The following is a 24,479-nucleotide window of genomic DNA, read 5'->3' on the forward strand; positions in this document are numbered from 1 at the left end:
TTGACTTAATGCAGTACCTTGACACACCCTTTTAAATTATTATCACTTAGTTGTATATACCATCTTCTGTATCAAAGGGCCGCTGCACATCCGCCTTCTGCATGTTTGTTCCACAGTTTCATCCCCCCCCACACAAGAGGCTATTGCAACAAGGACATTCTTTTCATACACATTTGCAATCTCTTGATCTAAATTGCAAGTTTTCAAAACCTTTTAAGAGTAATGTTGAATGCATTAAAAAACAGTACAGCTCTCTAAGCCACCACCTTCGCCGCTGTCAACATTCATCAGCGTCTGAAGACTCCACTTATTTCATAGGATGTACCAAATTCAAGCTAGTTAGGCCTTGTGTATATACGAAGGGTGAGTGAACAGGCCTAACGTTAGGAATGCCACGACCAGAGATAGGAAGGTGGGAGCGTGACGATACCACACACACGTTTACCAATAATAACATGAGACTCAAGGAGCACTGCCGTATGTCTACTGGTCCATGCTAGGCAGTCTTTCAAATGCAACCATTTTTCTTTTGCAAAAGGGTTGAATTTGAGAGACTTTTGCCACGGATCACAAAATGTCTCCTCGAATCAAATGTTCTCAATTTGCTTAAAAGTCTTTATATCCACACTCTGTCAGTACATCTTAGCCAAAACTGCGTCAGGAAAATTATTACTTTCAGTTGGTTCGGTCATAAACTGCTTTAAAAAGAAATCTTAGACAAGTCTAATATCATTGTCAAATGAAAAAATTATCTATCATTCTGTAAAAGAATTTTTTGGAGAAGTTTAATTTTTAAGGGAGTTCGGCTTATTAGGCACGACGCGCGCGTACGCACGCGCACAGGCACGCATGAACGCACAAACGCACACACGCGCACACACGCACGCACACACGCACGCACACACACACACACACGCACACACACGCACGCACACACGCACGCACACACACACACACATATATATATATATACATTCAGAAAAAGCCACATGGGGATATGTTGCTAGCCTAGCAACATTGCATAGCTCCTGACGACACACACAGCGAAAAATCTTGAAATAAAGATGTCCATATCCATGTGGCTTGTTCTGCATTGCTAAGAGAGCCTGTGATTGTACTATATATATATATATATATATATATTTATATATATTTATATATTTATATATATATATATATATATATATATATGTAGGTAGTAGGTTGGTAGACAGCAACCACCCAGGGAGGTACTACCGTCCTGCCAAGTGAGTGTAAAACGAAGCCTGTGATTGTTTTACATGATGGTAGGATTGCTGATGTCTTTTGTCTGTCTCATAAATATGCAAGATTACAGGCATGTCTTGCTACTTCTACTTACACTTAGGTCACACTACACATACATGTACACATTTATTTATACACACTCATCTGAGTTTTCTTTGATTTTATCTTAATAGTTCTTGGTCTTATTAATTTTCCTTTTATATCCATGGGGAAGTGGAATAAGAATCTTTCCTCCGTAAGCCATGCGTGTTGTAAAAGTCAACTAAAATGCCGGGAACAATGGGCTAGTAACCCCTTTTCCTGTAAAGATTACTAAAAAGAATAAGAAGAAGAAAATTGTCAAAGTGGGAAGTCTGAATGTGCGTGGATGTTGTGCAGATGATAAGAAAGAGATGATTGTGGATGTTATGAATGAGAAGAAGCTGGATGTCCTGGCTTTAAGTGAAACAAAGCTGAAGGGGGTGGGAGAGTTTCAGTGGAGAGGAATAAATGGGATTAGGTCAGGGGTTTCAAATAGAGTTAGAGCTAAAGAAGGAGTAGCAATAATGTTGAAGGATAAGCTATGGCAGGAAAAGAGGGACTATAAATGTATTAATTCAAGGATTATGTGGAGTAAAATAAAGATTGGATGTGAAAAGTGGGTTATAATAAGCGTGTATGCACCTGGAGAAGAGAGAAGTGTAGAGGAGAGAGAGAGATTTTGGGAAATGTTGAGTGAATGCGTGGGGAGTTTTGAATCAAGTGTGAGAGTAATGGTGGTTGGGGATTTTAATGCTAAAGTGGGTAAAAATGTTATGGAGGGAGTAGTAGGTAAATTTGGGGTGCCAGGGGTAAATGTAAATGGGGAGCCTTTAATTGAGCTATGTGTAGAAAGAAATTTGGTAATAAGTAATACATATTTTATGAAAAAGAGGATAAATAAATATACAAGGTATGATGTAGCACGTAATGAAAGTAGTTTTATTAGATTATGTATTGGTGGATAAAAGGTTGATGGGTAGGCTCCAGGATGTACATGTTTATAGAGGGGCAACTGATATATCGGATCATTATTTAGTTGTAGCTACAGTTAGAGTAAGAGGTAGATGGGAAAAGAGGAAGGTGGCAACAACAAGTAAGAGGGAAGTGAAAGTGTATAAACTAAGGGAGGAGGAAGTTCGGGTGAGATATAAGCGACTATTGGCAGAAAGGTGGGCTAGTGCAAAGATGAGTAGTGGGGGGGTTGAAGAGGGTTGGAATAGTTTTAAAAATGCAGTATTAGAATGTGGGGCAGAAGTTTGTGGTTATAGGAGGGTGGGGGCAGGAGGAAAGAGGAGTGATTGGTGGAATGATGAAGTAAAGGGTGTGATAAAAGAGAAAAAGGTAGCTTATGAGAGGTTTTTACAAAGCAGAAGTGTTATAAGAAGAGCAGAGTATATGGAGAGTAAAAGAAAGGTAAAGAGAGTGGTGAGAGAGTGCAAAAGGAGAGCAGATGATAGAGTGGGAGAGGCACTGTCAAGAAATTTTAATGAAAATAAGAAAAAATTTTGGAGTGAGTTAAACAAGTTAAGAAAGCCTAGGGAAAATATGGATTTGTCAGTTAAAAACAGAGTAGGGGAGTTAGTAGATGGGGAGATGGAGGTATTGGGTAGATGGCGAGAATATTTTGAGGAACTTTTAAATGTTAAGGAAGAAACAGAGGCAGTAATTTCATGCACTGGTCAGGGAGGTATACCATCTTTTAGGAGTGAAGAAGAGCAGAATGTAAGTGTGGGGGAGGTACGTGAGGCATTACGTAAAATGAAAGGGGGTAAAGCAGCTGGAACTGATGGGATCATGACAGAAATGTTAAAAGCAGGGGGGGATATAGTGTTGGAGTGGTTGGTACTTTTGTTTAATAAATGTATGAAAGAGGGGAAGGTACCTAGGGATTGGCAGAGAGCATGTATAGTCCCTTTATATAAAGGGAAAGGGGACAAAAGAGACTGTAAAAATTATAGAGGAATAAGCTTACTGAGTATACCAGGAAAAGTGTACGGTAGGGTTATAATTGAAAGAATTAGAGGTAAGACAGAATGTAGGATTGCGGATGAGCAAGGAGGTTTTAGAGTGGGTAGGGGATGTGTAGATCAGGTGTTTACATTGAAGCATATATGTGAACAGTATTTAGATAAAGATAGGGAAGTTTTTATTGCATTTATGGATTTAGAAAAGGCATATGATAGAGTGGATAGAGGAGCAATGTGGCAGATGTTGCAAGTATATGGAATAGGTGGTAAGTTATTAAATGCTGTAAAGAGTTTTTATGAGGATAGTGAGGCTCAGGTTAGGGTGTGTAGAAGAGAGGGAGACTACTTCCCGGTAAAAGTAGGTCTTAGACAGGGATGTGTAATGTCACCATGGTTGTTTAATATATTTATAGATGGGGTTGTAAAGGAAGTAAATGCTAGGGTGTTTGGGAGAGGGGTGGGATTAAATTATGGGGAATCAAATTCAAAATGGGAATTGACACAGTTACTTTTTGCTGATGATACTGTGCTTATGGGAGATTCTAAAGAAAAATTGCAAAGGTTAGTGGATGAGTTTGGGAATGTGTGTAAAGGTAGAAAGTTGAAAGTGAACATAGAAAAGAGTAAGGTGATGAGGGTGTCAAATGATTTAGATAAAGAAAAATTGGATATCAAATTGGGGAGGAGGAGTATGGAAGAAGTGAATGTTTTCAGATACTTGGGAGTTGACGTGTCGGCGGATGGATTTATGAAGGATGAGGTTAATCATAGAATTGATGAGGGAAAAAAGGTGAGTGGTGCGTTGAGGTATATGTGGAGTCAAAAAACGTTATCTATGGAGGCAAAGAAGGGAATGTATGAAAGTATAGTAGTACCAACACTCTTATATGGGTGTGAAGCTTGGGTGGTAAATGCAGCAGCGAGGAGACGGTTGGAGGCAGCGGAGATGTCCTGTTTAAGGGCAATGTGTGGTGTAAATATTATGCAGAAAATTCGGAGTGTGGAAATTAGGAGAAGGTGTGGAGTTAATAAAAGTATTAGTCAGAGGGCAGAAGAGGGGTTGTTGAGGTGGTTTGGTCATTTAGAGAGAATGGATCACAGTAGAATGACATGGAAAGCATATAAATCTATAGGGGAAGGAAGGCGGGGTAGGGGTCGTCCTCGAAAGGGTTGGAGAGAGGGGGTAAAGGAGGTTTTGTGGGTAAGGGGCTTGGACTTCCAGCAAGCGTGCGTGAGCGTGTTAGATAGGAGTGAATGGAGACGAATGGTACTTGGGACCTGACGATCTGTTGGAGTGTGAGCAGGGTAATATTTAGTGAAGGGATTCAGGGAAACCGGTTATTTTCATATAGTCGGACTTGAGTCCTGGAAATGGGAAGTACAATGCCTGCACTTTAAAGGAGGGGTTTGGGATATTGGCAGTTTGGAGGGATATGTTGTGTATCTTTATATGTTTATGCTTCTAGACTGTTGTATTCTGAGCACCTCTGCAAAAACAGTGATAATGTGCGAGTGTGGTGAAAGTGTTGAATGATGATGAAAGTATTTTCTTTTTGGGGATTTTCTTTCTTTTTTGGGTCACCCTGCCTCGGTGGGAGACGGCCGACTTGTTGAAAAAAAAAAAAAAAAAAAAAAAAAATATATATATATGTGTGTGTGTGTGGGTGTGTGTGTGTGTGTGTGTGTGTGTGTGTGTGTGTGTGTGTGTGTGTGTGTGTGTGTGTGTGTGTGTGTGTGTAAAAGAGGGAAGTTAAAAGTGAATATAGGAAAGAGTAAGGAGATGAGGATAACAAAAAAAAATAGTTAACAGAAGATTGGATATCATATTGGAGGGAGAGAGAATGGAGGTGAATGTGTTCAGATGGGTCTATGAAGGATGAGGTGAATCATAGAAATGACGAGGGAAAAAAGGTGAGTGGTGCACTGAGGAGTCTGTGGAGACAAAGAACCTTGTCCATGGAAGCAAAGAGAGGAATGTATGAGAGTAAAGTTATACCAACGCTCTTGTATGGGTGCGAAGCATGGGTTGTGAATGTTGCAACAAGGAGAAGGCTGGAGGCAGTGGAGATGTCATGTCTGAGGGCAATGTGTGGTGTGAATATAATGCAGAGAATCCATAGTTTGGAGATTAGGATGTGTGGGATTACCAAAATTATTATCCAGAGGGCTGAGACGGGGTTGAGATGGTTTGGACATGTAGAAAGGGCAGAACGAAATAGAATGACTTTGAGAGTATACAATCTGTAGTGGAAGGAAGGCGGGGTAGTGGTCGGCCTAGGAAAGGTTGGAGGGAGGGGGTAAAAAAAGGTTTTGTGTGCGAGGGGCTTGGACTTCCAGCAAGCGTGCGTGAGCATGTTAGACAGGAGCGAATGGAGACAAATGGTTTTTAGGACTTGACATGCTTTGGAGTGTAAGCAAGGTAACATTTATGAAGGGATTCAGGGACACCGGCAGGTCGGACTTGAGTCCTGGAAATGGGAAGTACAGTGTCTGCAGTCTGAAGGAGGGATGTTAATGTAGCAGTTTTATAACTGTAGCGTAGGCATGCCTCTGGCAAGACAGCAATAGCGTAAATGATGAAAGTTTTCTTTTACGGGCCACCCTGCCTTGGTGGGAAACGGCCAATGTGTTATATATATATATATATATATATATATATATATATATATATATATATATATATATATATATATATATATATATATATATATATATGTGTGTGTGTGTGTGTGTGTGTGTGTGTGTGTGTGTGTGTCGTGCCGAATATGCAAAATTTGCGATCTTGGCTTAAATAACAACGCTCATCTTGCCATATAAGACAAGCGAAAATTTGTGTGTGTGTGCAATAATTTCGCAATAATCATTCTGAACCTAAAGAAAAAATATATTTCATTTTGTTTGTTTATTATTAAATTACTGTAAACGTATCTAAAATATATTTATCTGGATTAGGCTAAAATAAATTGCGCTTGTTATAATAAGGTTAGGTAAGTTTTCTAAGATACTTTTGGTGCAAAATTATAAATTTTTACATTAACATTAATGAAAAAAATATGTCTTCAAACGTATAAGAGAATATTTTAGAAAGGACTTAATTTTAAATGAGTTCTTGCTAACTGACCAGTTTTACCTATTAGGCACGACATATATAATATATATATATATATATATATATATATATATATATATATATATATATATATATATATATATATATATATATATATATATATATATTTGCTTAAAAGTCTTTATATCCACACTCTGTCAGTACATCTTAGCCAAAACTGCGTCAGGAAAATTATTACTTTCAGTTGGTTCGGTCATAAACTGCTTTAAAAAGAAATCTTAGACAAGTCTAATATCATTGTCAAATGAAAAAATTATCTATCATTCTGTAAAAGAATTTTTTGGAGAAGTTTAATGTTTATGTTTTTTTCTGTAAATGTATTTTGTTTATTAATAAATGTTCACATAGAATAAAACATATATAGGGGGTGGTAGGAGAAGAAAATATTCAAACAGCTCCGGGGAGAACCTTGAGTTTTCTCTGAGGTACGTTTATTGTCTTCTCTGAGGATGAGGGTCCCCATTCCAGCTATAGAGGTATATATATATATATATATATATATATATATATATATATATATATATATATATATATATATATATATATATATATATATATATATATATATATATATATACATACATATATATATATATATATATATATATATATATATATATACATACATATATATATATATATATATATATATATATATATATATATATATATATATACATATATATATATATATATATATATATATATATATATATATATATATATATATATATATATATATATATATATATATGCGTGTGTGTGTGTGTTGGTGCGCACGCGTGCGTACGTGCTTGCTTGCGTGCGTGTCTGTGTGCGCGCATGCGTGCGTGAGTGCGTGCTTGTATAGATATTCAGAGAATAGACTGTATTTAGTCTTAATACAGTTTCGACGTGGTCTGTAAGGGGTCTTCTGCTGTTTACTTTTCCATATACTTTAAAGCCGCCTTCGCTATTTCCACCACTGCTCCCATTTACATCGACATCATCGTCATTCCCACTACTACCATGACCACTACTGCCTCCACCTCTGTCATCATCGCCGCTACCACCACTACCACAATTCAAAGGTCAGCTGCCAAATGTGTGGGTGGCGCGGTTGGAGGTAATATTTGGAACACAGGGAGAGGTAGCCCACTTAACCACTTCCAGATGATGATGCCGACCTTCCACTTCCCCAGAATCACCTGCTCGTGTTCCTGATCAGCGCCGCCCTGACCTACTCACACTTACCACAATGTTGGCCAAAAGGTCACACGCTTAGTTTTACTACTGTGCTCTACAAAAAAAAATCACACCCTCAGGTTCTGTGATCAAAAATGTTTACATGTACTCTACCTGCAGATAGTTCAAGAGGGTCACTGCCCCGGTGGGCAAGTCCCAGACCAGGTCTCCTTGTTCAGGAACTTACCAAGCATTCTCTTGATGACTACTAGGGGTCACACCCTCATGTTAATGACTGTGCTGATCAAAAAAATGTAACATACTCTGACTCCTGTGCTGACCAGAAAGATCCCATTTTCAAACTTACCATTATTGATACACAAATAACCCGTACATAGAAGAGAGGAGCTTACGGCGACGTTTTGGTCCGACTTGGACCATTTAACGTCGTCGTAAGTTCCTCTCTTCTATGTGCGAGTTATTTGTGTATCGTTCCAGTCACGGTATTGTGCCTTTTTTTCTTAGCATTAATGATAAAGCTAATGATGCGACCAAAAAGTCGCATCCTCGGCCTTATCAATGTGCTAGCCAAAAATCTCAAACTTACACTGTTCAGTCCAAAAAAAAGTGACTCCCCAAGGTTTCCTCTCTTCAGTCTTAAAGGTTACACTCTCAGACTTACCACTATGATGATCAAAAAAGTCCACACTCTCAACCTTATCGTTGTGCTGACCAAGAGGACACCATGGTGTTCTAACGTTCTCCTCACGCGATCTCTGAAATCGAAGTATGTATGACGACTGATTATACACACACATTCAATAATGAGAACAGAGAAGCAATGTAGTTGGCCTCCTGGCCTGTGCGAAGCAGGTCTCACTTGTCTACCCTCTAATTTTATCTGCCCTGGGTAGATGACTCAGTCTGGTTGTCTACACCATATATCTTTCTTTAAAGATTAAAGATAGGCGCATTTTCGACAGAAAGCAAACTATAAGCAGTATGGAGACTTCATTTAAGAGAGGTTTCGCTTGAAGATTAAGCTGGGTTTTCAGCTAAACGTCGTCTCAAATTAACTTTACATCCAGCCTATGTTGACTATGGCAGCTTGTTGGTATTTAACACATCTACTGCAACTATCAAATGTATTTTCAATAATTATGTAATGAACCTTCACATTAAACTTTTGCCCTGAGAACATACGGAGACGGATGACAAAATTAATGAGAGCCCTGAACCTACACCGTCTTGCAAAGAGTAGAATGACTGTAGGTATGACAGAGATATAAAAATGCTGAATCTCTGCAATAAACACACCCTAAGCCAGCAGACAGTGGAGCCAACAAGACTGGAAAGCATACTTGACCTTATTTTCACAAATGATGAGGACCTACCTACGTGGAGGGTATTCCGGGAATAGGCAAAACTGGTCAGTTAGCAAGAACTCATTTAAAAAAAGTCCTTTCTAAAATTTTCTTTTAATAAGAATATCAAGCGAAACAAATTATGCTGGAAGAAGAAGAAGAAGAAGAAGAAGAAGAAGAAGAAGAAGAAGAAGAAGAAGAAGAAGAAGAAGAAGAAGAAGAAGAAGAAGAAGAAGAAGAAGAAGAAGAAGAAGAAGAAGAAGAAGAAAAAGAAGAAGAAGAAGAAGAAGAAGAAGAAGAAGAAGAAGAAGAAGAAGAAGAAGAAGCAGAAGCAGCAGGAGCAGCAGGAGGAGGTTTTGTTCCTCCTGCACCACACACCAGGAAAAAAGGTCACGAGTTGCAGGTCAGTTAACCCAGTTACGCATACCACCAGCAAGGTATTTACGCCCAGTTAAGCTCAATGTCAGTGCATAAAGTGACCTTGAGCCAGCAACATAGTTACGCTAGATACACCTACTGCCACAGGATAATTACGCTAATTAGGTCTTTAACTTCCAGGTACCTGTGACCTCCTTGTCCCTGTTCGTCGCATACATGTGAATTTGTATTCACCTACTTGTTGTACAGGGTTCAAGTCTCGGCTCCAGGTCCCACCAACTACTCACAAGTAGTCACACTGTTTCTGGCCTCGGGGGCCTTAACACATTCCATCACCTAAGTCGTATCACTTACAAATTTATGCAAGTATGTACATATGCAAGTGTGCACATATGCAAATATGTGTAAGAGTATGCGTGTGGAAGTGTGAACATGTGCAGGAATGCACAAACTATGCTAAAAAGTAACGTCGCTTAACTTAAATGAAAATTGGACTTTTATGTTATATAGGAACAAAGACTGGAGCTCATCAAGTCCATCGATGCAACCTGGAGCCAAAACTAGGGCCGGTGGACAGTCTATAGCAACAGCCTGCTCGACCTGGAAATCAATAGAGGTCTAGCCACAGGATGGGCCCAGTATGGAAACTCTCGAAACAGGTCACAGGTAAGGAATGCTGGTGTTTGGTACCTCTTACCAGTCCACTTCCTCGTGTTTGGTATCTCTTACCAGTCCACCTGACGGTATAATACCCAAGCATTGTACCGTATAAAGGGCGTCCTCAAGCCTGGAACAGTAAGAAGCAGACTGTACGGCTCCAAGCCACAAGTTTGGCTATATCTAAAGAATAAATTTTAGAAGCTGGCAAAAAAACAAAAGAAATTATTAACCCTTGAATCATTAGTAAATAGGAAAGGGGAAAAAAACAGTACTTAAATAAAAAACTAATAAAAGAATTAAAAATAAAAACAAATACTAGCACGAATAATGAAAAATAGAGGAGAACGGCACATTATTTAACTCTCGGCCATGACAGGAGAGAGAGAGAGAGAGAGAGAGAGAGAGAGAGAGAGAGAGAGAGAGAGAGAGAGAGAGAGAGAGAGAGAGAGAGAGAAACAGCAAGTAAGCAACAACAATCTTACAGAAGGATGCCAAGCACTGTAATCTGATCCGTCAAGACGTGTTCATGCCACCAGAGGTGAGCAAGTTACTCACGCACCTTATCATATGAGACGCAACAACGGAGGGAAGGCTTAGAACTGTGACTCATGTGACCCACGTCACAACACCAGGCTGGGCAACTCTGACCCGCATGATCCACGTCACCAGCACCAGGGTGGGCATTCTGATCCACATGACCCACGTTACCAACACCAGGCTGGGCACTCTGACCCACATGACCCACGTTACCAACACCAGGCTGAGCACTCTGACCCACAGGACCCACGTCACCACCACAAAGCTGGACACTCTGACCCACGTCACCAGCACCAGGCTGGGCAGTCTCACCCATATGACCCCTGTCACCACCACCAGACATGATCCAGGTCACTTTTCTGTGACTTTATACTACAGATTTTACAGCCAAATAGGTTCATGTTAGTTTCTTGCTAACTCATTATAAGAGGTAATTTCAACGTACATATAAGAAGTGATAAGTAGAAACATAACAAAGACACGTTACACACAGACAAGATACAACGCCCCGCGGGGTGCACTGAACCCCAGAAACCCATTTCTGATATATCTGCAATTTTCAACTTTTTTTGCTGCTGTGCCATTATCAGTACCTACTCCCCAAAATGAACTTTATAAACTAAGATATTCTAACTAAACAAATCTAACCTGATCTAAATAATGTTCGTAGAGAAATTTTGTGTAAAATAAATATTTTTATAAGGATGTTATGAGGTACTTCTGTTTAGAGACACAACTGACTGTGAATTCAATGGGGCTCTGATTAGTACACTTAAAAATATGGAGCCGAATACTACACCTTCATCAGTGTTAAGTTGCAGATAACATTAGACCTGCCCCTCAAACAATATGAGACTCAATACCCTACCTCAAACAATGCACTTTCTGATGACAGAATTACGGAAACGATGGAAGAAAACCAAAACGCAGATTTCGTATACACGGGTTTTGAAGGGGCGTGTCACATGTGCGATCATGAGGTTGGCTTCACACAAAATGAGGGCTATAGGCATAACGAGAAAGTAGGCAAATGGTTTTTAAACTTTCTGACATATAAAACTCAAAGAATAGTAGTAAACAGAATAAAATCCACCATTAGTAATGTAAAAAGTTCAGTATCTCATGGCACGGTCCTGGCACCTCTGTTGTTTCCTATCCTCATGGCAGATATAAACAAAAACACTAGCCATAGTTTTGTATCATCATTTGCGGATGATACCAAAATTTGCGTGAAAATCACCAAGGTAAAAGACACTGAAAAACTGCAGGAAGATATAAGTAAGGTTTTCCAGTAGGCAGTGGAGAACAACATGATGTTCAATGGTGCTAAGTCCCAGCTGCTTAGATATGGAAAGAACGAATTACTAAAAAGGGACACTATGTACAAACTCAAGAAGATCGTCAAAAGGCACGAGAAGAACACGTGAAAGATCTGGAAGTAATTATGTCGATTGACTTTTCTTTCAAAGAACACAGGAAAGCAAGTGTTACAGCAGCCAGTAAGACGACGAGGTGGATAATAAGAACTTTCATAACAAGAGAAACAGTGTACTCTCACTCAGAATACTGTACAGAGTTGACGACCCCGCTCAGGGCAGGAGAGATATCAGAGCTGGAACAGTGATTATTTACTAACCACATAAAGCCAATAAAACACTGAAATTAGTGGGAATGCCTCAAAGCCCTAAATATGTATGTTAACACTAGAACAAACGAGAGATACATGATAATATATACATGGAAGATGCTTCAGGGCCTTGTGCTAAATCTGCACATTACCATAACATACTGGAGTGAGAAATGTGGAAGCGTAAAAAAAAAAAAGTGAACAGCAGGGGTGATATAGGCACAATGAGAACACTGCACCAAAATCGGTGTACCCAGACAATTCAACATTTACCAAAAGATATCAGAAACACTGCTGGGAAAAGTGTAAAACTCCTCAAGAGGAAACTGGACAAGTATCTTTACGAAGTTGTAAATGTTATGCTGACACCAACAAACTGTAGAAAAGGACACTTGTGCACAATTTAAGACATTTATTAAAGGAAACATTTCGCCACGAGTGGCTTCATCAGTCCTGATGAAGGACTGATGAAGCCGGTTGTGGCTAAATGTTTCATTTAATAAATGTTCTGAACTGGACACAAGTGTCCTTTTTCACATCTCCACTAAGTACCCGATCAATCAATCTGTGATGGATATGTGGGCCAGTGGGCCGCCAGCAGCAGCAGCAACCTTGTTGATCAGGAAAGTACCAGGCAAGTCTGACCCAGGTCCAAGCTCCGGGAGTAGAAAAACTCTCGAAACTCATCAGAGGCTTAACTATTACGTAGTCGCTGACTACTCTCAGGCCACCAGCAGACCACACTTCCGGTGCTCACCCACAAGCCCCCCCCCAAAAAAAAAAAAACAGTGGTTATACCTGTGACATGATTGTGACTGGTTTAGAGAGTAATTCTACTCCCTCGGCCCTGCCTGTGGCTACACTTCTTGACCGGACGCCAATTTGACCATTACAACATTAATTAACACCAGCAGCAGCAGCCACGGCTGCCACCAAAACCTTCATCTCCTCCGCTGCTGCCACCGACCCTTTCCTCCCTTCCCTTCACCACAACCTCTACTGCCACCACCGTCACACCCCCTGCCTCTTCACCATCAGCACTCAGAAGCGGATTGGCCGCAAGGCATACATAAGCTTCACGCAGCTGCGGAAGTTGCCGCACCATGCAGGCAGAGCACAAAGACTGTCCGCAGCCTGGCAGAAGGTGAAAGTTGAGGTTGAGAGCAGCGTTAAGATGATGTCGGAGACCAGCCTCGTGTGGACCAAGATAAGACCTGAGGGTAAGGCCTCAAGATAAAGACTAAAGGTAAGGTCTAAAGGTAAGACCTAAAGGTAAGATCTGAGTGAGTGTGAAATACATAACTACCTAGAGGATGTTCCGGGGGGTCAACGCCCATGCGGCCCGGTCTATGACCAGTCCTCTCGGTGGATTAGTGCCTGAACAACCAGGCTGTTACTGCTGGCCTCACGCAATTCAACGTATGAACCACAGCCCGGCTGGTAAGGCACTAACTTTGGGTATCTGTGCAGTTCCTTCTTGAAGACAGCCAGGGGTCTATTAGTAATCCCTCTTACGTGTGATGGACGGCTGACGACCAGTCACACCCGGACACTTATTATGTTATCTCTCAATGTATTCATGGCACCCCTGCTTTTCATTGGGGTATGTTGCACCGTAGGGAGTGATTTCAGTGTGCATGTTTGTGACCAGGTCCTCTAGAATTCTCCAGGCGTAAATTACGATGTATATTTTTCGCCTGCATTCTAGGGAGTACAGGTCATGGGACTTCAAACGTTCCCAGTAATTAAAGTGTTTGAACTTATACGTGCAGTGAAAGTTCTCTGTATATTTCCAGATCTGCAATTTCGCTTGCTTTGAATAGGGTTGTTAGTGTACAGGAGTATTCCAGCCTAGAGAAAACAAGTGACCTAAAGAGGATTATCATTGGCTTGACATCCCTTGTTTTCAAGGTTCTCATGACCATCCTATCTCCTCATTCCCTCGTACCTCCGACAGGTGTCGCGGGTTGTTCTGCCCGGCCTGAAGCTAGGCTTCCTTGTTGACTGCCTGATCGGCTAGGCTGTTACTGCTAGCTGCACACAGGTCTACATAGCCATCACAATCTGGATGACGTGGTACTTGGTAGAGAGGTTTCCAGTTAAAAATTACCTTAGTTCTGCCATTATTTCTGATACCTGCTGGTAGCAGTTTGAAAAATCTTGAATCGTTGATGTTGACAGCGTTATTTTGTTCCTATGGCAACCCATACTTCCTGCATAAGGAAGATTACCAACAAACTCCGAGCTGTCTTCAAGAGGAAACGCCACAAATTCCTCAATTCAGTTCCTGATCGGCCGGGTTGTGGCGCATACACTGAACTGCAAAAGGCGGGCACAAGACCTTGATTGATGAGGCTAGCAACCGAGAGGCGTGATCTGGGACCAGACTGCGGGGGCGTTGACCTCCGGAAGCGACTATAGGTAACTTACAGGTAACCTTCATTATATAAATTGTTTTGAAAACCGACAAGTTAATAAAAGAGACACTCATACAACGCTGGCCTAACCTATAGGTATGACCTACTTCCACTAGTGGAATTTTCCAGCGGTAATGCTGCCTCCAACTGCTTCACCTTGCCTGTTTGCAGTATATAAGCCCCTTCTCCAGGCATATGCTGTACTTTTATCAAGTTTGACAGACTGGACATATCAATTCTAGGCTGTGAGATTGATTACCTCAAACTCCTCATTTTTCACCCTTCTCTGTACTGGACTGACGAAGCCACTGGCTGGCGAAACGCTTCCATAGTAAAGATATCCAAGTGTTGCACAAGTGTCTCATTCACCTACTTTCCTTTAGGATTATCCTACACCTTCTGGCACATTCTTCACAGCAGTAAGTTGTTACGGCAGAGTGCAGATTGGGGAACAGTAACTGTCATGTGTACTACCCGGTATCTCTATTCTCCGTTCCAAGGAGCACATGCCTCATTGTCTCACTTTCCCTCACCACTTTCTTCATCTTCCCTCACCACCTCCCGCCTCATCCCCCCATCACTGTCTTCTTCCATGTTATTTACTACCTCTGCCATCCTCCCTCACCATTTACCCTCCCTGCCTTATCCTCCTTCACTCCCTCATTACACATCACTACCTCCACCATCCTCTCTCACTGTAACCCCACCTAAAAAACCACCCCTCACCCCCTCTACTGGTTGGGTGATCAAGAGGAAGAGAACCGGTTGTGACATCTGATCCCCGGATGTTGTACGATAATGGGAGGGGGTGGAGGGATGATGGAGAGGGACCGGGAGGGAGGGAGGGGGAAGATGAAACTATGTCCTCCCTCCCCCACACGCCTATTAACCACGCCCCCACCAACAACCACACCAGTGGGAGGCGCCACAAGAAACTGAGCGTTGTTATATAGGAGGGGGGGAGCGGGAACTGGATAGGGAGCGAGGAAGGGGGAGCAGGTAAGTAACCGGGGATATGAGAGTTAAGACACATGTGCAACATCTGGATATCTTTATTGTAGTAGACGTTTCGCCATCCAGTGGCTTTATCAATACAGATTCTAGGACATAATAGGAAGACAGTAGAACTATATACAAAAGATGAGGTAATCAGTCCCTCGGCCTTGGAGTTAGTGTTCACAGCATCGTGGTGGAGGAGAGTCTGCTGCCACTAACCGGGGATAGAGAGGGTTGGAGCTTGTGGTGAGGGAGAGCGTAAAAAAAGAGGCGCCGAAAAGCCAGGCACAAGAAAGAGGTGGGTGGGGAAGGAAAAGGTGGGTGGAAATGAGAAAGGGAGGAGGTGAAGCTGGAAGGGTAGAGGACCAATTGGAAAAAATCGATGGGGGAGAAGAAAGATGGGAAAGAGGGGGACCATTACAACAAGGGAATCTCAGAAAAAAAAATCTCAGGAAAACAACCAAGGGAAAAACCTAACTCAGGATAACATAACTTGATCTCACTAACCAAGCAACAGTTGGATTTTCTGTGGGTTTTTTGTTGGATTTTTCTTAATTTTTTTTTACCCGTGGACTTCCAAGGTGTACTGAAAAATAGGAGCACTTCAGTAGGCCTACTGGCCCGTATTAGGGAGGTGCTCAAGTCCAACCCTTCTCACTCATACACACATCCAACCTGGGTAGCTAGCATCATGGGTAGCTAGCTACCCAAGGTGCTAGCTACGATCACTACTTGGCACATTGCTTCGCTCATCTACAACTCTACTGCCAAACTAACACTTTCCTATATCTTTTCTAAATCTGAATTTATCTTAACTGGATTCTATTGTTAGTTTTTCTTAGATATCCTGCGCAGCCAACTGATATCTCCTTTGTTTATGTCGTACTTCAAGTATTATACTTCAATCAAATCTCCCCTTATTCTATGACTATGTCTTTCAACAGAGTGGGGAGGTTCGGGGCTCTTAATCTATCTTCGTATGACAGTGGATTAAAAATGCCATAATTCTCTATATATAGCTGTAGAATAACTTATGGACTCCTGGTATAAACCTTGGTAATTGATGTCCTAGTAATTGCTAAGGTGTGTTGTGAAATCAAGTTTGGGCTTCTATTGTTTGTACTTGTTGATATAAAACCAAGGAGTCTGTTAAACCCTATTTACTGACGTTTATGCACTGCTGTCTTGGCTTCAGATTTCTGCTTACCATAACTCTCAAGTCATTCTCACATCTGGCATGATCAAGATTTATATTAATTAGTTCGTAGGTGTTAGGCTCATCTTCATTACCAAGGCTTGGGACTTTGCATTTTTTTTACATTAAACTGTATCTGATACCTTTCCGACCACCATATTACTTTGTCTACATCGTATTAAATTTCAGTTTGTCATAAATTCGTTTCAATTTGTCCTTAATTCATTTGTCGGTCTTTTATTTGTTGTCCGTGAATTTACTCATCAGCTGGGCTTGTTTGTTGAATAACAGCCAAAAATTTTTTTGGAAAGTATACAAACAAACCTAAATATTTCACTTCCTACTCTTTGATCCTCCTCATCACAGTTTAATACACAAAACTTGGATGTATATCGAGGTAAATATGTTTAAAATTTGCCAAGGTCCCACGACATAACCTTGTTGCATCACCCAGGTTAAGAACTTCACTCATCGCGTCGGTTCTCTACTCTTCCTCTGCCCTATTAAATTAAGGATGAATTCTGTGTGATGGATACATTTTTGCCGTAACAAAAATATTGTGATGTGAACCTCGGACATGGTGAAAACATTAGGTAGTTTGACAGTGAAATATAGCTGAGTTAGTCTGAGCATATTTCACAGTAATAATGGTAGAATTACCGACAAAATATTAGTTAAATGGACATAGATGCAACTAATGTGATATTTTGTTGTGGCAACGTTTCGCTCTCCAGGAGCTTTGTCAAGTAGTAACGGCTTGACGAAACTGGAGAGCGAAAGGTTGCCACAATAAAATGTAAATGTGCCCATTTACCTAAAATACGTATCTCTCAGACCGTTAGTGCTCAATCAATCTAGTGTTCGGTTTGCAACCAGTAAGACCTATATATTTGCGTATGTATCCCAAATTCTCTTCAAGGGAACATTTGGGATACCAGATACATGAAGAATGTTTCCTGGGGTCAACACCCCCCCCCCCCACGACGCAGGAATCTAGGTCCTAGAGAAAGTTAACTATGTGTCAGAATCAATACACCAGAACACATGCTCAAACTACATAGGTGCCAAAGTAAGACATATAGTTTATAATCTTAATATGCCAAGAGAATCAACTCATCAGCAAACAAGTATTCCTAATATAATTCATTAAGAGTTCCTCACATAACTTACAGGATAGTTTACAATACAGTGCCATAGAAATGCAAGGACAAAAGTGACCTTGCACTGGTAATGTGAAAAAACACTCTTACACGGTACGAAACATTACCGCTAGTAGCTTCTTCAGTCCTAATACAAGCACCGCAAGAACAAGCAATATACATCAGAGAAAGATCGCAGTCAGCATGATTCGAATCCACTACAGGAAGACTAGCATTTAGATGTCGTTCCGAATAGGTAAAACTTGCGATTTTGGCTTAAATATCAATGCTCTTCTTGCCGAATAAGGCAAGCGAAAATTTGTGCATGCAATAATTTCGCAAAAATAATTCTGAGCCTAACTAAAAAATATCTTCACCAGGTGCCAGATCAACCAGGCTGTGATGGATATGTGGGGCAGCGGGCCTCCAGCAGCAACAGCCTGGTTGACCAGGCAAACACCAAACGAGACTGGCCCATGGTCGGGCTCAGAAAGTAGATATACTCTCGAAATTCTTCAAAGGTATATCAAAGGTAAGGTGTTTGTTTATTATTAAATTATTGTAAACTTATCTAAAATACATTTTGTTGGATTAGGCTAAATTAAACTGCGCTTGTTATAATACGGTTAGGTAAGTTTTCTAAGGTTCTTTTGGTACAAAATTATTAATTTTTACATAAACATAAATGAAAAAATATATATCTTTAAACGTATAGGTTAGGTAGGTTTTCTAAGGTTCTTCTGGTACAAAATTATTAATTTTTCCATTAACATAAATGAAAAAAAATATATCTTTAAACGTATAAGAGAAAATTTTAGAAAGGTCTTAATTTTAAATGAGTTCTTGTTAACTGACCAGTTTTACCCATTCGGCACGACACTACATATATATATACATATATATATATATATATATATATATATATATATATATATATATATATATATATATATATATATATATATATATATATATATATATATATATATATATATATATATATGACGTGCCGAATAAGCAGAACTTGCCATCTTGGCTTAAATAGCAACGCTCATCTTGCCATATAGGACAAGTGAAAATTTGTGTATGAAATTATTTCGCCAAAATCATTCTGAACCTAACGAAAAAAATATATTTCACTTTGTTTGTTTAGTATTAAATTATTGTAAACAAATCTAAAATATATTTAGTTGGGTTAGGCTAAAATAAATTGTTCTTTTTATAATAAGGTTAGGTAAGTTTTCTAAGTTCCTTTAGGTGCAAAATTATAAATTTTTACATCAACATTAATGAAAAAATATATATCTTTAAACGTATAAGAGAAAATTTTAGAAAGGACTTAATTTTAAATGAGTTCTTGCTAATTGACCAGTTTTGCATATTCGTCACGACATATATATATATATATATATATATATATATATATATATATATATATATATATATATATATATACAGTGGACCCCCGCTTAGCGATCACCTCCCAATGCGACCAGTTATGTAAGTGTATTTATGTAAGTGCGTTTGTACGTGTATGTTTGGGGGTCTGAAATGGACTAATCTACTTCAGAATATTCCTTATAACAAATTCGGTCATACTGGCACCTGAACATACTTCTGGAATGAAAAAATATCGTTATCCGGGGGTCCACGTCGGCCGTTTCCCACCAAGGCAGGGTGACCCAAGAAGAAAGAAAAAACTTTCATCATTCAACACTTTCACTATCACTCATACATAATCACTGTTTTTGCCGAGGCGCTGAGATACGACAGCTTAGACGTCCCTCCAAACTGGCAATATCCCAACCCCCTCAAGTGCAGACATTGTACTTTCCATTTCCAGGACTTAAGTCCGGCTAACCGGTCTCCCTGAATCCCTTCACAAAATATTAACCTGCTCACACTCCATCATATATGCAAAGGAACCACTGTGAAAAAATAGTGAAATTCCAAGCACTTCCGTGGCTTCTCACATTATCAAGGAACTATGAAAAAACAAAACATCAACAGGAAGGCATATAAAGGGGGCAAGACTACACCTCACAATCACGTCACAACAACAAAAGTACACCTCACAGTCGCGTGACAACACCAGACTCTGTGAACCACACCTGATACTCTACCCATGCATTAAGATTTTTTACTTGTCTAATATATCATTAAATTCTTCCCAAATTTTATTAATTATAAACGAGTCCAATTTATATAAACCAAAAGAAATATTCATATTATTTTCAAAACTGTTTTTTATGAAACGTGATTCTCTTATATTCCTGTCGACCATGGACTTGCTTGATGCAACTTTCCCAGCATTTTGAAAATCAATTGAATGGTTAAAATCTCTCACATGAATAAATAGAGCATTAGAATCTTGTCCAGTTCTAATGCTATATTTATGTTGTTTTAATCTTAGTTCAAGACTTTTACCAGTTTGACCGTAATAAACTTTGTCACATATTTTAAAAGGAATCTTATAGACACATCCGTCAGCATTTTGGGGGGAATTCTTTATCAAAAGTTTTTTTTTTACTGTATCAAGATTTTTAGATACAACTTTGATATTAAAAGTCTTAAGGATAGAAAGCAACTCAACCAAGTTTTCATGGTAAAGGAGAACCAACATATTTTTAGTTGAATAAGGTAGACTGTTCCTTTTTGAATTGTAAAAAGTATTTCTGATAATTTTAAAGGATTTATCAATTGAGTTTCTTGAGTATTTTAGATCATTAGCTATTTCATAAATTTTGGAGATTTCTTCATCTATGAATTCTGGGCACAAATAGGTACAGCTCTCAAAAACATTGATGAGAAAACCGACAGTTTAACTCTATCTTGATGTGACGAATAATAGTGTACACAGGAACAGTTATTTGTTGGTTTTCTGTAAATTTTAAATTTAAAATTATTGTTACCTTTAATAATTAAAACATCTAGGAAAGCAATGAGTTATTTTTTCGAACTCAACAGTAAAATTTATAGAATGAGCTAAACTATTTAATTTAACGAGGAAATTGTTTATATGTATATATTTAGGCACAAGACACAATATATCATCAACATATCTATATATACCACTTAGCTCTATTAGGGAGGATTGTGTTAAGCAATCTTGTCTCAAAAAAATCCATGTATAAATTACTAAGAGCTTCTGAGTGTAAAATTCGTCATTAAACACAAATTTTGCATCAACAATACAAAGTTTAATAAGTTTAATGATAGCAGGAACTGGCAATTGTAAATCGTAATTAACAAGTTCTTCAGATAAGAAGCTTAAAGCGCTTGGAATTTCACTATTTTTCTCACAGTAGTTATTCTGCATATTGTGACATCACCTGTTACTGTGATCTTATTGCATATATATATATATATATATATATATATATATATATATATATATATTCACCGGAATGCCCACTTAAGGCTGCCTTTATAACGCTTTAACAGGACATAGTTCATGCGTTTAATACCATGACTAATCTATTATTGGCGTCTATGCCATCGTTATGGCATATTAAGTACAAAACGAAGAAGGGACCATGTAAGCATATATCAAGGTTTAAAAAGCTGTATTTGGCAATCGACTTGTTATCTCTGCCACGCCCTGAACCCCCGTCTCTAAGGTGGACTTAGCAAACAAGGACCTCCTGGAGAGCTTAATAACGCACAGCTGCACAATGTTCTAACCTTGTGGCCCACTTCCCTACCCTCTCTACCCTCCCTCTTCACTCCTACTACTATTATTACCACTCTATCCTGCTACAACCACCACCATCACTACTACTACTCCATGTTTATTTAACTATGAGCAGCTGTGGAGGGCATGGTGTAGCATCGTTATATTTGTGTTGATATATGTAATATGTAGTGAGTATTTATAATAAACTGGATCTTATGAAAGTAAGCAAATTGAACTGAACTATTGCCACCACTATAACTATCCTGCTGTTAGTGGCTGTGGGGATCATGGCCCTCGCGACCCGGTCCAAAATGTAGTGTGATAAATTAGAATAGAGCTATTACAAAATTATGAATTCAACTATGTAAAAAAAAATATTACTATACACAACAAAGTAAAGTGTATACTGACTTGAGGAACTGTTGAAGTTCCCTCGTAATAACAACTAGGGGTGTGTTGGTAATTCCCTATATGTTTGAAGAGGGGATGTTGAAAAGTCTTGGTCTCTTTGCACTTAATGAGCTATCTTTCGGTGTATTCACTGCATATTTTTGGTGGCAGTCTCTTGTTTTCGTAGGGAATGATTTCTCTGCGCAGATTTGGGACCAATCCCTACAAGAATTTCCAGGTGTAAATTATTTTGTATCTTGCTCGCCTACGCCACAATGCCTAAAGTTCGAGGAACTTGAGGCAGTCCCAATAATTTCAGTTTTTTATTAAGATTTTTACGTGAAGTGAACGTTTTCTGTGCGTTCTCCAGATCTGACTTTGCCTGCCTTCAAGGAGATTGTCAGTGTATTGCAATTCCAGTTCTAGAGGAAACAAGTTTACCTGGAGTAGTTTCCGGAGGTCACCGGCCCCGCGGTCCGGTCCTATACCAAGCCTCCTGGTTGCTGGCCTGATCGATGAAGTTGTTAATGCTCACTTCCCATAGTCCAACACAAGCACCACAAGCCGGCTAATTAGGTTTGAAAAGCTGTGAGTTCACTTTTGAAAACGGTTAGGGGTTTCTTGGTATTCCCCCTTATGTATGAATTATGTATGACCGAAGGCTGATGAAGAGTCGTAGTCCTTTAACACCTATTGAATTCTCTCTCTCAGTGTATTCATTGCTCCTCTGCTTGTCATTGGAGGTATCTTCCACCCTCTGTCAAGCCTGTGTTGATAAGTAGTAATTTAGGCGTGACGGTTTGTTATCTATCCCCAGAGTATATTCTAGGTACAGATTATGAAATATCTTTTTCGCATACGTCCTGAGGAGCATAGTTCAAGCGTAATCAAGTGCTCCCAATAATTCAGGTGCTTGACTGAGTTTATACGAACTATACTGCACATTTTCCAGCTGTGCAATCTCACCTGCCTTGAAGGAAACCGTTAGTACACAACAATATTCCAACCTAGAGAGAGCGAGTGATCCGAAGAGAATCATCATCGTTTGGCATCTCTTGTTCTGAAAGTTTTCTTTATCCAACTTAGCATTTTCCTTGCAGCTGTTATAAAGACATTAACAACATTACGTCGGAAAACCAACTTTTTTTTTCCCAACGTTCTCTAAATTCCTTATACGCGCCATGTTGCAGCAACTCTTTGGATGAAGGGGTAAGGTAGAACGATGGATGCGTGAGGTAGATATAAGAAACGATGAAGTAGAAAGAAGAGAGGTGAAGTAGAAAAAAATAGGAGGCAGAAAGATGGGGGAAGAAGGGAAGAAACAAGAGGCAGAGAGAAAGATTTAGGACAGCGTGAGTTGAGTGTGAGGCAGGAGACAACAATGAGGTCCCCTCTACATGTTTTCTGATCCCTGCCCCTTGCTTGCTCAACCTTATTAAAGCTGCTACTCGCCAGCATTTTCCTACGTTAGTTGGTTACTCTTATGAATATGAATTTCAAAATACATACAAGTCAAAACATAACATACTTTCTGTTACTCCAGTCATACACAACGTGCGCACTTATATTTTAACTGCTAGTTCTTATATAACCTTATTATATAATTCCTCTACAAACTCTTAAGGTTAGGTTGGTCAGATTATCATCAATTCATGCTAAATACTTTGAACAGTAAGTACAGTCAATGGAAGAGCAGACAATATGTTAAACTCACCCTTACTAGGTACGTTATTTATCTGGATGAAAGGGCTCTATGCTATTTATTTTTAATTATCAACTGATGAATCTGTCTTGAAATTCCTACTTGAAAAAAAATTCGAGCTAAGTTTTAAATCTTAGGAGGAACTGCACCATCCGCACCTCCCTCAACACACACGTGATCCATGTGACACAGGTAATTATATATTCAACTTTCCACAGTTCTCTCCTTACCTCTCCCGGCACTTCCTGCCACCATCATGGAACGAATTTTTTTTAGGAGAAAATTTCTCCTGACGCAGGTATTGCACATATTATGACCTATTCAACGGAACTTCTGGACACGAGGCTTAATTCTCCCCTAGCTTACCGTTCTATCCAGTATAAAATAAATTACATAAGATAAATATATATATATAGTGCGCAAGTGGTGTTCTCTTCGTCAACACTCATAATCCAGAGAGAATAATGAACACACTGCCTGTGTGTCCAAGTTTAAAACGAAAAATGTGATCCATCAGCGCACTCGCTCACTCTTTCTCATCACTCTTCTTAAGACTACGCCCCATAACAACACCAATCTTCCCCATACACTAATAGTCGTAACACACGTCTTAGGCAATAGGTTTTTTACGTTAGTGGCCAAATGAAGGATACTCCCATTCCTCTTCCCCGCCTTCCTGTACAAGGCCCACTACAGGGTAGGTGGAACAGGACAATGTATGGAGGCAGGCGTCCTAGGCGCATCCTTCGCCTCTCCTTCCTGACCGACTTTCTATCTCGCCAGGAAGACATCGGGTACAGCATTTTTATATTTTACTTACCACGTGAGAAATCCAACTGCTTTATCTGAA

The sequence above is a fragment of the Cherax quadricarinatus genome, chromosome 54, assembly GCF_038502225.1.
Source record: "Cherax quadricarinatus isolate ZL_2023a chromosome 54, ASM3850222v1, whole genome shotgun sequence".
Taxonomy (NCBI): Eukaryota; Metazoa; Arthropoda; class Malacostraca; order Decapoda; family Parastacidae; genus Cherax; species Cherax quadricarinatus.